At 35.5% G+C, this 13,755-nt stretch overlaps 1 protein-coding gene across 4 annotated transcripts in view; it reads right to left on the minus strand.

The window, feature by feature from the left end:
- The window catches only part of CLOCK (clock circadian regulator), a 60,763-nt gene that overhangs the window by 43,465 nt on the left and 3,543 nt on the right, over positions 1–13,755 (minus strand). For all 4 annotated transcript variants that reach the window (XM_030946928.1, XM_030946932.1, XM_030946930.1 and 1 more), the window contains exons 2-3: positions 7,024–7,125; positions 4,847–4,933 (exon numbers count right to left, since the gene is read on the minus strand). The gene's annotated coding sequence lies outside the window, so the exon portion shown is untranslated. The remainder of the gene's footprint in view (positions 1–4,846; positions 4,934–7,023; positions 7,126–13,755) is intronic.

Here is a 13,755-nt window from a genome sequence, read left to right on the forward strand (position 1 = left end):
AACACACTTCTGTATTAGCACGCTTGCTATTATATTCCTATGGTTAATAGGACTTTAACAGGAGTAAAGAACTTAATTTTCTAGAATTATAATGCCTCCCATATCTTTCAGTTTATTCTTCAATACAATTACCTGTTATTGAAAAAACAAGCTTACACTGTGAAAAAAATCCTCAACACTATACACAGAGAATTCCAGATTTTAATTTCACTAAAGAAAACACTGGCATTACTCTTTTTGTCAGAACTTTCAGCCCAGAAGAATCTGGGTTCAACTGGAATTACTGTGATTGCAAGACTTGAGATACAGGACAAGTACTTCATGTCACAAAGGCAAGAAGTGCCTTAATAGGGAAAGGGACCCCCTCCCCCCAGAAAAAAACAAATAAACAAACAAACCCAACCAACCAAACCAAAGCAGAAACACAACTCCCAAAAAAGCAACAAACCAGAAGAGTTTTGCAATTGATACAGAGAGGAAGTAACTCTTGTTTTGGCTAAAGAATAAGTAAAACTAAGACAAAAACAAGTTTAGTTTTATTGTCCCTAGCAACTTTTGGCAAAACACTCAGTAACCACTTTGGGTATAGATAGTAAGTATCTTTTTGCACCCTGCTACAAGCAAGAACCAAAGGAAATAAAACCAGCCAGCATCTAGTCACATTGGATTTGTTCAGTTAGAAAAGATACCTTCTTGTAACAAAAGAGAGAGTGCTGCATGAACTAAACAGAAATAGCAATGCAGCAAGAAGAAAAAGTACATAAAATCAACTCCAAATTTAATTTTACCGTAATCACTCTGCATATATTCTTATAAGGAAATAAAGGAAGAGTATCTTAATTCAAACATTAGAGCACTGAACACAACTGAATTTCTGAATGTTCAGGAAACAAAGCTCAAAGAAAAATTACAGTTTAAAGTAACACTAGCATTTAACATTTTTAACAGTCTGTGTTTCTAAACCATTATCTATTTATGTAGATAACAAATTTTCTCACTTTTCCTTTATTCTCCTGAGCAGTAGAAGCACACACTCCCTCCTCTGAAACTTTCAGAGCTTGTGCTAAGTCCAGAAAACCTACTGAAATCACCTTCTGAGGGTCACCAGAGAAACAACAAAAGACAAACAACAAATTGCTTCTTCTCATATATCAGAATCATCTTCAAAATATTGGTTCCAGTCAATTTAATTGTAAATTAAATTTATTATGATGAGAATATTACTCTTCAGGCACAGGGAATTTTTATAATGAAGGCTTTTAATACCTTGCAGACTAATTCATTGCTCAGAGCAAAATTCTGTCATGTGTCTCCCATTCCTTCAAAAATATTTTAAGATCGTGATATTGACTGAAAGACAAAATGTATCAGGAAATTCTACACCAAGCTCTTAAAAACTTTGCAGCTACAATATTTAAGATCAGAATTTTCAGAATTAGATTAAGCATGGGGAAAGGTCAAAACTCAGCTCCTTTTTTGGAAATTCAGATTCTATTCTGACACCCCATATAAACTCTACAAAGTTTCAAATATGTCCTCGAAGTTATTCCTGTGAGAACTATTAGTCCTCTTTACCATCTATAATACCTAACAAAAAAAATCATATCAACTACTTAGGGCTACATTTGTGTGCCTTTAAATGCCCTTCCTCAGTTTTTTAATTTTTATCTTCTACAATTCCCAAGTTTTTCTTTCACAGAAGGTTATTTCTGTGTACCAAGATACTTGTTTCTGAGTGCTCATTTCCTGCCCCTCAAAGCTCTGGACTCCTGAGATCCCAAGGTTAAGGGAAGTTCCCTGTCTGACCATCCAGGAGTCACTCTGGCAGTCACTCCCACCATCAGAGACCCTCCCTGCTGGGATCGAGGTCCCTTCACAGTGGGTGGTTCTATCCCTCACAGGGCTCTTTGCTCAATTAGCAAAACCTGACTTAGATCATCCAGCACTTAAGTCCCTAAAAGCAACACTAAGAAATATTTATAAAAGTATTATAGCTATTTCAATTTACAATTAATATATCAGTTATCAAAAATCAAAATTACAATCAGGTTTTATTTAATTCCCTTCTGCTCACATTGTGAGAATGGTTTCAAAGACCTAGGATCTTGCTAGTGGCCCATGAAACACTGGTACTGAGGAATGGGATAACAAAAGTTATCAATATTCAAGGAAATCCTGAAACTAACATGAATTTTATGTTCAGGCTATAGCTTAACAGGGCAATGAAAACAGCTGTATTGTATTTAAGTACTCATTCAAGCTTGAAACAGTTTACTTACACCAAACACATGAAAAAATACACAAACAGAGCACTTCAACCTAACAGTGAAATATTCTTAAGGCAAGATTACTTAATGAGGAGTCTTCAGAACTTACTGGCTTATAACTCACATTTTGACTCTCAACATTTTTCTTCAGTTTAAATTGAGGCTTATATCTCAATTCTGAACAAATTAAATAATACTGAAAATAACTTCATTGCTTTTATTAAAGACTAATTTTTTTCAAACAGTTTCAAAATGCTGCTGCTACTTATGCTGCTTACAAGCTTAATAGTTTTGGGTGGATATTAATGATTATATTTTTAAAAGATAGTAGGTTGAAACATCCCTATCAACAGAAATCTTCATTGAATATTGAAAATTTTCTGGAAAAAATGCTGAAAGCCAAGGTCAAGATTCTGCAAATAACTAATAAACAAGAAACATAGCTGAATTTAGTCCTTAATTACTGGCTTAGATATGCGAGATATTATACTACAGTTAAGCATGCAAAATGCTTGGAAATCTGAACTTTAAACAGGGCAGATGGAGACTACTCTTTCAACTGCTATTTCAAGATAAAATGATTTAACACCAGCACCTAAATATTACTCAGATTTTCAACACCTTGACAACTGAGGAATTCATTCCAGGCCAAAAAAAAAAAAAGTCTGTCATGATTCAAGACAGCTAAGGCACAAAAAAGTGTAATAACTGCAAAAACCTGCAAAGACCATCTCTTTTTCATTTTTTGTGTTGCTCTTACTTAATCATCTTACTTAATGACTGCCATAAAACACTGGCCTTGGGGTTTTATCAATGCAGATGAGCAACTCAAGCAAAAATCTGGGGTGGGAAGCATACATATTTTCGAATTCTATACCAAAATTATAAAATTAAAGAAATCAGAAGACTCCTCTGTTTAACAATTTAAAAATACAAGCATGGAAAAAACACCAACTAATCCATCAGAATTACAAAAGGCAGGTACAATTTAGTCATTTGAACCACTGACATTTACAGAATTTATTTGTTTACACAGTTTATATTACAAAAATTGAAAAAAAGTATTTCTGGTACTTCAAAATTTTTCAAAATCAGCACCCAAACTCATGGCTGTACTTGAAGTATAGATACATATCTTAGAGGTTCACTGCCCTCATCTACTGACCTATAACCAAAGTGAACAACTATGGCTCTGTCCCCATTAGAAAGTAATCTGAAACCGTAGAAATGGATCAGTAGATCAAAGCAGCTGGTGCTGACACTCCTATGCTAGCTGTTCAAGAGGGTTTATTTTGGATTAGATTTCATCTGGTCTCCAGAAGCAAACATCATTATCACATGGACCATTCAAATTTTTCCGGGTATTTCATGACTGATGCAGAACTCCATGTCCCCAGTAGAGACAGAATAGCACTCTGCCTCTGCAGCAGAACTCACAGACTAGTGTTCTGAGAAAGAAATGTAGTCCAAACACATTGAGCCAAGCAAGTGGTAAGGGGAGACAACAGTGAGATTTTCTCCAAAGCAGTTTTAATCATTCAAATCGCAATTGTAAGGCATACACTGGAATTACATCCTACCTTTTCAAACCAGACTAATCAAAAGAGATGTCATGTCATAAACAGAATACTTGATGGCACTGAAAGACTTCAGAAAAATTCTGTAAGCAGTCTTCTTAATGCCTCACAATTGTAAAACAAAAGCATGATAAAAGACTATTTACTGGATTCCACAAAAATTTATTTCCTCTGTACCAGAATTCAGCAGAAGACATAAATCTAGATATCCCTGTTTCTTAGGCTTCATTTCTCTTTTCTTCACTTATTTACTTCAACTTTCATGTCCTGTTTTCTCACTTCAAATATTTTCTCTTCTTGCTACCTTATTTTTTTCAGCCTTTCTCTCATTTATTTATTCATTTCCTCCTATTACCTGTGCTATTAAGTACAGTAAGGGAAACATAAATATTCTTGCATCTCTGAACTTTTAGACAGAGGTGTCAGTATTGTTTTTTCCCTGGAAAGTCAGATAGTATAGTCTGAAAAAGGTTTGTACTACTACTGTGATTTAACTTCCCCTAACCCAAAATTTAAAAGAGGTAAAGATGATCATGGGCTTACTGCAATGACTCAAATTGATCTCTAAATCCTGTGCTAAGCAACTATGGGAATTGAGAAAAATCAGATTAATGACACAGGAATATTAGTCTACTGTAAGACTGAAATTAGCCTGGTTCTAAACATCATCTCGGAGAACAGGCACAGGAACAAAGAAATACTAAGGGAAGCTCATCAAGGGATCTGTAGAATGCAATAACTTCATTAAAGAAACACTAGATAAAATATATTTGGTGTACACACAGCTTTTTACCTAAGATGTAAAGCCAGGAATATACTGCTTAATCTCTGCCCTTTATTTTCTGAGCTATGTAATTTACACTATAATTTAATCCTCTAGATTTTAGGTTACATGCCAGAGTTTCTCCAAGAACTGTAAATTACAAATAGGATTTTTAACCTTTTTTTTCACATGCAATTAATTCATTAGTTGCTTAGAATAACAAAACTATTCAGACTTACCTAGTTTCACTGACGTTCAGTATACAAGATCCAAATAGATTTCCAGAAGATTTTGCAAATGAAAGAATGGGCTTCTCTCTATATTTGCTAAATTTAGATGAAAACAAAAAAGATCAGATATCTTTAGAGCAATTCCTAAAGAAAAACTGTCTTTTAAGAAAGATAACACTATACAAATTTTCACATGTACATGATCTGAAAATTTTAAGTATATTCTATTGCCTTTCCATTTCAGAACAAATTTGGTCTTCATGTTTTAAAAATGTTACTTGAAAAGCAATATCAAAGATGCACAACACATAGAGGTTTTCAGGTTGCTCAAAAAGAAGTATTTCATAACTTTTAACCACACACAGCTTGCACTGTCCAAAAAGATCAATATTATTGTGATAAAATAATGATCTTGTGAACATTAGAGAATGTTCACATAAAAGCAATAAAGAGAAAAAGCAAAGAATAGAGAAAAACTGAATGAAAAAAATCAACAACAGTTATGGAAATACACTGCTGAAGCAGAATTTGAAGGACCGAATCAATAGTACATGCATGATAAAGTTAAGGAAAAGCACAGAGTACTGAAGAAAATCTTCTTACTCAGTGTTTGCACCTGACACTACAATGGAGTCAAGGAGATTAGACCTGTTTACTTCTCACAGTCCAGCTAGAACATGCTCAGTAGCCCTGTCTGCTTATGACTAAAAGGATTTGGAACATATCTACCTCATCTGATTTGGACAGATGAAATGGATTTGGGAAATTCATTGAACTGGCACAAAACATATTTTCAGAAATCTATCATGCTGCCTAATGTAAGTGGGGTAGCAGAAAAAAATATTGCAGTGTAACAATTTGTTTCTCCTAAAACCCTGAGTGCTTGCTCCAGCACATGCCGTTGCTTTATTTTTCCAGTGGCAAAATTTTCATTGTATTTTACATCAAGAAAACAGCACATTCCTCCCTCTAAACTCATCCTCAGACACAAGCTGATGCTTGGTCAAATTTTAGGTGAAGGAGACATAGAGATTTAAGTCTTAGTAAATTATAGGCAACTAAAACCAGGGTTCTGGAACAGAAAGTGTCAAGCATCATTAACTACAAGCACTGCTACCTGTAATTCCATTCATGACCATACTTCATGTACGACCAAGCACCTCCAATGCATTATAAGCCACTAGGAATACAGGAAGGCTTTCTGCCAGCAATACAAAATAATCCCATTTCAGCAAGATTGGCACAATGCCTGTTCTACATAATAGACCGATTTCTTGGGGTTTTTTTGACCCAGTATAAAAGTGTATGTTTTGACCCAGTCAAAAAAACAGAACATCTGAAAAATAACACCTACTTAGAAAGATAAAACATAAAAACATATACATGAAGTCTACAGAGGGCCATGGCCATGATCCACTGAATCAAAATCCCTTTGTTGCTCAAAAGATGAACCATAAATAAACTACCCTGCTGCTCTGTGCTTCCCTCTGTGTGATGCACAAAGCAATCAGAAACCTTACTGCAAGATACAACAAGGACAAATCTTGCAAAGATGAAAATCTGCACCTACTGGCCCATCCTCAGCTGGACAAAGTGTCCAATCAAGGAAGCAGGGAGAAGCAACATTTTCATAATAAGGCAACATGTGAACAGAGATAGTGGTAATTGAACCCATTAAGATGCATTCTTCTGTTATATCCTTACATGAATGGAGTATTAAGTCACCCCAACAAGAGCAGTTGCAAAAAAAAATCCAAAACAAAACAAAAACAAAAGACCAGTACAAAATAAAACAAACAAAAAACACTCAGAAAAGCAGTGAGCATGGCAGTACATACGCTCACCCACTGCAACACATCCCTGGGAAAGATATTAGCTTATTCTCCAGAAACCACAGAGCCACACTAGCACGCTGCACTGCTGGGGACAGTGCCTTCACAAGGTCTGGGCTTTTTCTTCCTTCTAGTTTCCAAGGCAGCTCAGGTACAGTTCAGTTGTTTCATTCCATGCTCCAGTGTACAGGATAAAAGCTTACAAAAAGCTTATTTGAAGTTTATTCTTGCCCACGCACACCATTAATTTAAATCTCAAATTGAAGTGGAATGTCTACCTTGCCTGAGGTTCAAAAAGAGCTGTTTCTCCTTAAAGCATTACTGTTCTAGTAGCAATAATATCTAGATACTTACTTAAATTACCTAGAAATACATTGTGCCTTGTAGAGTGGGTGGGTAGCATTAGTAGTCCAAATGTGATGTCATCTGAGTAAAAGTCTTCTTTGGCACGGTCTTCTGAAAAACAACAAAAAACCCATCATTTAATGAAAATCTGTTTGAAAAATGTTTTTGGGGATGAGCCCTTGATTATTTCTGTTTTCTCTCCTGCCATTTCAGTAATTTCATATGCATCCTTAAATAGTCAAAAAATTCACTTTCTAATTTTTCTATTCAAGAGAATGATGTAAATACTCATGAAGGAGCATTACAACATTGCACACCACCTTTACGTAGCTCCAGCACTGTCTGAAATCCAAACCCATGAGACAAATGCAATAGCCCAACGGTAACACGAAATTTACAGATGTAATGATGTCTACAAAACATCAATATTAGAATTACTGCATTACAATTGCTTTGGATTGCATTATGACCTTGCAGAACATTAATAATACACTATGCAAACTTCTGGAAAGAAACTGCACCAATAAAATCTTAACTGTGTGTACTATGGTTCAAACAGCACACATGAACTACCTCAGCATACAACCTGAAACTCTCAGAGAAGATGGCATGCAGACAGCACAAGACTCCCCTCATCAAACTCCCCTCACTAAGAAAAAACCAATTTCAGTAAGATGTGCTGAGCAAAAGCTAACTATACAACAGAGACTTTTACATACAAGCATTCTACTTATTCCACGAAGAAAGAGCTCCTCACCTGCTACAGCTCATTAATTCTGTACTACTACACACCATGTTGTATTTTAAATTCACATGCACCAACTTGGTAATATCATCTAACTGATGATAATCCTGCTGGAAAAATCTACTGCTACTGACCCACTGCTGATATTTTCTATTCAGCACTCCCATGTGGCAAAGCATATCCTTTAAGGCATACATAAATCTATTCCCTTCCATTGTATGCAAGGATTGGTGGATTTCCTTTGACATAAAATAGCCAAAACAAAGTAACTTCTAAACCCCTGTTCTTTACCACTTTGTCTCCCAGTACATATAACATAGAAAGAAGAAGCTGTCAGTCTGGGGAAAAAGAATGCCAGTGTTTGAAGAAGATCTACTGCCAAGTCTAATGGGATAAGAAATACAGACCATTAACACCTACATATCTATTTTTCTAAGTGGTCAAATGAAATATGAAATGTTAAAAATCAATGATTTGAATCAAATACTAGCATGTAGATAAGAAATGGCAATACATATTCTATAGAGCAGGAAGTTAAGGTACATTTAAAAAAAATCTATGCCAGTTTATGAAAGATTATTTTTAGTTCCTCTGTTGGCAACATAAAGTTTAATGTAACTCAATCTAAATCAACCATAAATCCAATTGTCTATATAAAGGCAGTACAAATTTAACTAAAATAATTTGGAAAAGCAATTCCAGTTATTTTAGTGAAAAAAAGTTTGTAATCCTTTTGACTTGGATAAAATGGTAGTGTGTCAATCACTGCTGATGGTAAAAACTTCTATAGCCCCACTCTAAATTGTACTGAAATTCATATTAAGTCCTCCAGCTTGCAGAAAAATTGTGTGTAATAGAAGGTAGCAACAGAGCAACAGGAATGCCTGAGATGCAATTTTCAGGCACAGATGCCTGTTATTTTGCCACTCACTTTAAAAGCAAGTTCGAGTGACAGCTAAATTTCTTAAAGGGGTAAAAAAAATATCTTATTAGTAGAATTTGTGTCCTAACCTCCCTGCCAAACTGATCAAAACAGTTTGTCATATTCCCAAATCATTTTCCTGTCTCATTTTTTTTTCTTCAGAAGAGCTAAACCGATCAACATAATCTGTAAATTTCTATAGATCTTTTTTCTGCTCTATTTCATTAAAACTTCTAGTTACTCCTCCTCTTGATCCAGACTACTTTTCTGATCTCATTATGATTTCCAGATCCTGAAAAATATTTTGCTTCTTTTCCTCCAAATCTGTATATTATTTGGACTTGCTTTATGCTGCCTTTTGCTTCTATATTCTCATATTACTTGTTGCTGATCAATCTTATCATCTTTTTAGAAATGAGATTTTGTTTAATTCACTCACTATGACTCGCTTATTAACTTGAATCCTTGTCCCCCTTTCTGAGGTCACTGTCATCATTTTCTATGTCAGTGAAATTCAGATCACAAGCTTCTCAAGGCTGAAACTCTATCTTATTATCTATGAAACATCATGAAAAGCTCTAGGGCAGCACAAAATGTTTAGCTAATGCTTCTGAGCTGGAAAAAAAGACTATATTAAAAAATGAAGTAGAACATCATAACAACAAAAACAGTTCCAGAAAAATATATGATATGTAAAATTGCTATCAGTGGAACTACCATACTAGCTCTGAACAGTAGTTCTCAAACACACAACTCCTAGTAGTAGCTTGATTACACATAATGGATGTTACTGCTGTGGATGGCAAGAAAACTTTATTAAATCACATTACTACATTAAAACTGACAGGAAAGTGTGTGTGTGTGTGTGTGTATGTGAGAGAGAGAGAGAGAATCTGCATTTCTATTCTGACAGTTCTTGGAAGCTGTGATTCATGCTGCTACTTGCTTTTCTACTCACAGTGGAGGAAAACCCTGCTTCCTTTAGGGTATTTGTGGTTACTATGAAAACTACTTTAAAACAAGCACAAGCATAAAAAACTATTTTGCAGTCTGTTATGATATTTTTAAATTGACCATTTTAATACTTAAAATCAATAAATTAAAATTTGTGAAGATTATGAGTCTTGACAAGTATATTTCATATTATACAGCAGAGAATTCTCTAGAAACAAAAGCAGCACAAGCTAATAAAGTTTTCTTCACTTTAAGCATTACTAAGATTTTCAGTTTTTCCAAACCAATCAGCAGGACATGCTACATTTCTCTACTGAGACTTCATAAAAATCTTCAAGTTGATTTCACTCTGCTGTTTATTATGATAAATAAGTAACGCAAATACAGGTCAGACAGGAAAGAAGCTGAGAAATGCCGTTCTAGACATAAATTCAGCTCCTGCTTTTCAACAAGTAACTCTGTGTTACAAGACAGAGGAGTGGGCTTACTGGAAATCTGATTTGGGAAATACTGTATTTTGCTCTTATGCTGACAGAAAAATATTATTTTTATTATTATTTTGCTATAATGTCACACTATGATATTGTTGGTCCCCCTCCCTTTCCAAACAGCCCAATATTCTTCCTGTCTCCTCAAGCCCTGATGATGCAAACAACTCCTGGTCTCCTACCCAACACAGGCCCAGTGCACACTGAAAAAAACAGGTCAGTACCAAAATCCCATTGCATTATGTCTCATTCAAGACAGGGCAGTGACACATTTCTCTATATCCAGCTTGCCCATTTTCCCAAAACCTGTGGTTACATTACAGACTGATTTCCATCCCTCCTACAAGCATGGCTACAATTGATCAACTATTTCAAAAGCTACTGGTGAATATGTAAGGAAAGAATGAGAGAAAACAAGGAAAAAGCATAAATCACATCTTCTTAGGAAATCAAGCTTTAAAAAAGGCAACTCCCTACAGCTTTTAATTGAGGAAAATTTCTTAGTTGTATATTGAGCCAAGGAAATAAGAAGTTTTTGGCAAAATATTTTTTATCTTTTTACAACTTCACATGTAGGTTTCAAATTAAGCTTTGGGGAACTAAGGTGGGAAAGTTACCACATGAAACAAGATAGGTTTTTTCTCCTAATATATCTTGAGGCTTTTGGATGACTGGTGAAAATCCAAGCATTTAACATATCTCTAGCAAGAGTAATCTGAAAAATTACATACCTTCTACCTTAGCACACCAACAGGAGTCTACATTCTCTGTATTCACAACTCTATCTTCTCAACAGCAACCTCTAAACTCCTGGAACACTGTTCTGCCAAGGTGCATGTCAGTAACAGCCAAAACCCAACAGGCAGTCACTGACATTACACTTAACATGCAAGGAAATAGCCACCAAAGACTTCAAATGCCCTTAAATGCCAGAAACTATTATTAACTACTTCATTAAAAACTTTACTCAAACATAAAAATGGAGACTTATGTTTTATTTGTAACAGCAGCAGGATTCTCAGAATTTTAAATATTAAATTAGCTGTATTAATGTGCTTTGAAGTACCTTTTTTATTAGGCAGCTTAGTATCTCATGCTTTCATTAAGATCATAATTTAAGATGTAAAAATATGTATTTCCACAGTGTTTCTAATGTACATTAGGAAACTCACACATTAACCTCCCACAAGAGCCACTTCTTAGCAGCCAGCCTGGCCTCTATATTCACAAATACTTGCCTCAATGAAGAAAGTGCTGAAACTTTCTGGAGATCTACCAGTTCAGCAGATAATGAGGTGCTTACGGGATCTGGGATCATTCTTCTGCAAGCAACGGAGATACACTCACAAACACGTGATGCTGCAAGCTAACAACTCTTGTCGATGAGGTCGCAGCAATACTACTCCCTGCTAGGAAGTACTTAAAATTCTGACATCATGCTGAATGATCAGCCCATTCCCAGGTATTCCTCCTTTTCTAGGTGTCCCACAGCAAGACCACTACTATGCAGCATGGCTAGCAAGTTCTGTGGCTTGCTCTGTTTGTAGCAGACCCCAAAGCAGCACAGTCTTCACTTTTGTGCCCTGTTTTAAGGGCACAAAAAGGGGATTCCATAAAAAAGGATCTACAATTCTTAAGTACTGAAACCAGGGAGAGGTGCATCATTCAGCAAGACTTTTTCAAAAGTTAACAGAGACACAAACTATATAAGCAACCAGTGAACACAGTATTTTGCTTTCACCTGTTTCTGGAGGCCTAGGACATGGGTAAGGTTAGTACTCACAATCCAGGTCCCTGTCCTTGCCATACACACAGCTAAGCTTCCCCCATCAAAGCAGGAGCACTATATTCTTTTAACATGCCAGCAGAGGGGAAGAGAGGTGCTCTCATTTGTCCAGCAGCACGGGGTTACAGCACAGTAACCTGCATCACAGAAACTGGAAAGCCAATCTCTAGTCTTCAGGGTTCAAACCCTAATTTCTCAGCAGGCTCTGCATCACACTGGGAAGATGCATCAACTCCTAACTTTTAATTTCAGTGGCAATTTTCAGAATATGGAAGCAAAAGTAAAATTAAAGCTTTACTGGACAGACCAGCATCAGAAGTATTCATGCCTCTCTAAAGCCGCAAAGAAGAGATATAATTCTTGGGTTCCCGTTTGTAATGGCATTCAAAATTTTAAACTGAACACAGGCCAGAATAAAGGAATATATATCATCTCCTTTTTCTCCAAGAAAACAACAGGACTGGTATATCTCTTTAGCCCAATTAGACTTTAATCATTTGTCTGCAAGGAAAAGTGAGGTTCCAGGCTTTGGAGTTTTGATTATTTTGGGTGTTTCTTTTTTTTACAGGAGACATGAACAAAGCCTCTTCCTCCTCACTCCTTTGTGCTTCTGAACAAAAGGGAGAGTCACCACAGGGTTTTGGTCCAGGTCCAATTCCATAGGTGTGCCTGAGGTGTGGTTTGAACATGCCTTTGAACAAGTGAAGGCCTAATTTACAGATTGCCTAATTTATGAATAGTAAACAGATTTAGATGCCAAGATGCTCAGTTATGATAAGATTCTGGAAGATGTGAATGAGAACAAAACTTCAGTGTTCAACTCTGGAAAACTTTACTAGTGAAAACCTAGAAACCTCTAACACAGATACCCATTTTATTTGGAGCTGAACACACAAAACCCATCTAAATAAATTTTGACTCCTCCGTATTATTTTATGGATCTGCCATATACCAAAATAACATACATCAAAACCATCTCAGAAGTATGATATCCTTTTTAGTCGAACTCTAGAAAGACCCCTATGGAAGAATTATGTCACATATATTTATTTTAAAAATCCTGGATCTGTCTTACTCCAAGAAGTGTTTTGTTTCAACAAAAGGAAAATAGTCTAACACCATTTATCTTGTGGTACCAGGCTGTCATTATTGGTAAAATGACTTTAGCTTCAAAACTGAAGCCTTCTCACATACTCTGAGATGATCATACACATAGTTTTAACAAAAAAGCATTGAAGTAGCCACATTTTTTCCTAATTTGGCTACATTTTTATCATGAATATGAGGAATGCCCATAGTAGTATATACTGAGCTTCAAAAGCGTCGCACTCAAAATATAAGTCACTATCACTCCTGAATCTCATATATATAACTAATTTTTAAGGATCTATATTTAATAAAATATTAATACTATTAATGATGATTTCATAATATACTCAGAACATCACTACAGAATAAGGAAACTTATTCGCTGATTTTAATGACAAAATGCAACAGTTGGAAAGAGTCCAAAGTGTGCAGCCCTAAACTGTTGAGAGAATCTGTGAAACCTTGTTATTTCCACATAATATTAAAAATATGACAACCACAGAGGACCAAAACATTTTATGTATGATTATATATTCTAAAAGTAGCTATAATAAAGAATTTATAATACACACAAAAAGTATGATAAGAGAACACTAAGACTATCAATTAAAACACTCAGAGGTGAGGTTTACCAAAATTAAAGTGGCTTTTACATGGAATTTTGTGGCAGCAGTAGGGATAGAGAATTCAATCCTTCAGGGCAACTGCATTAACCCTGAGTCTCCTTCCTCTTCCATGATTTTGCATTTCATATCTT

The sequence above is a fragment of the Camarhynchus parvulus genome, chromosome 4 (assembly GCF_901933205.1).
Source record: "Camarhynchus parvulus chromosome 4, STF_HiC, whole genome shotgun sequence".
NCBI lineage: Eukaryota > Metazoa > Chordata > Aves > Passeriformes > Thraupidae > Camarhynchus > Camarhynchus parvulus.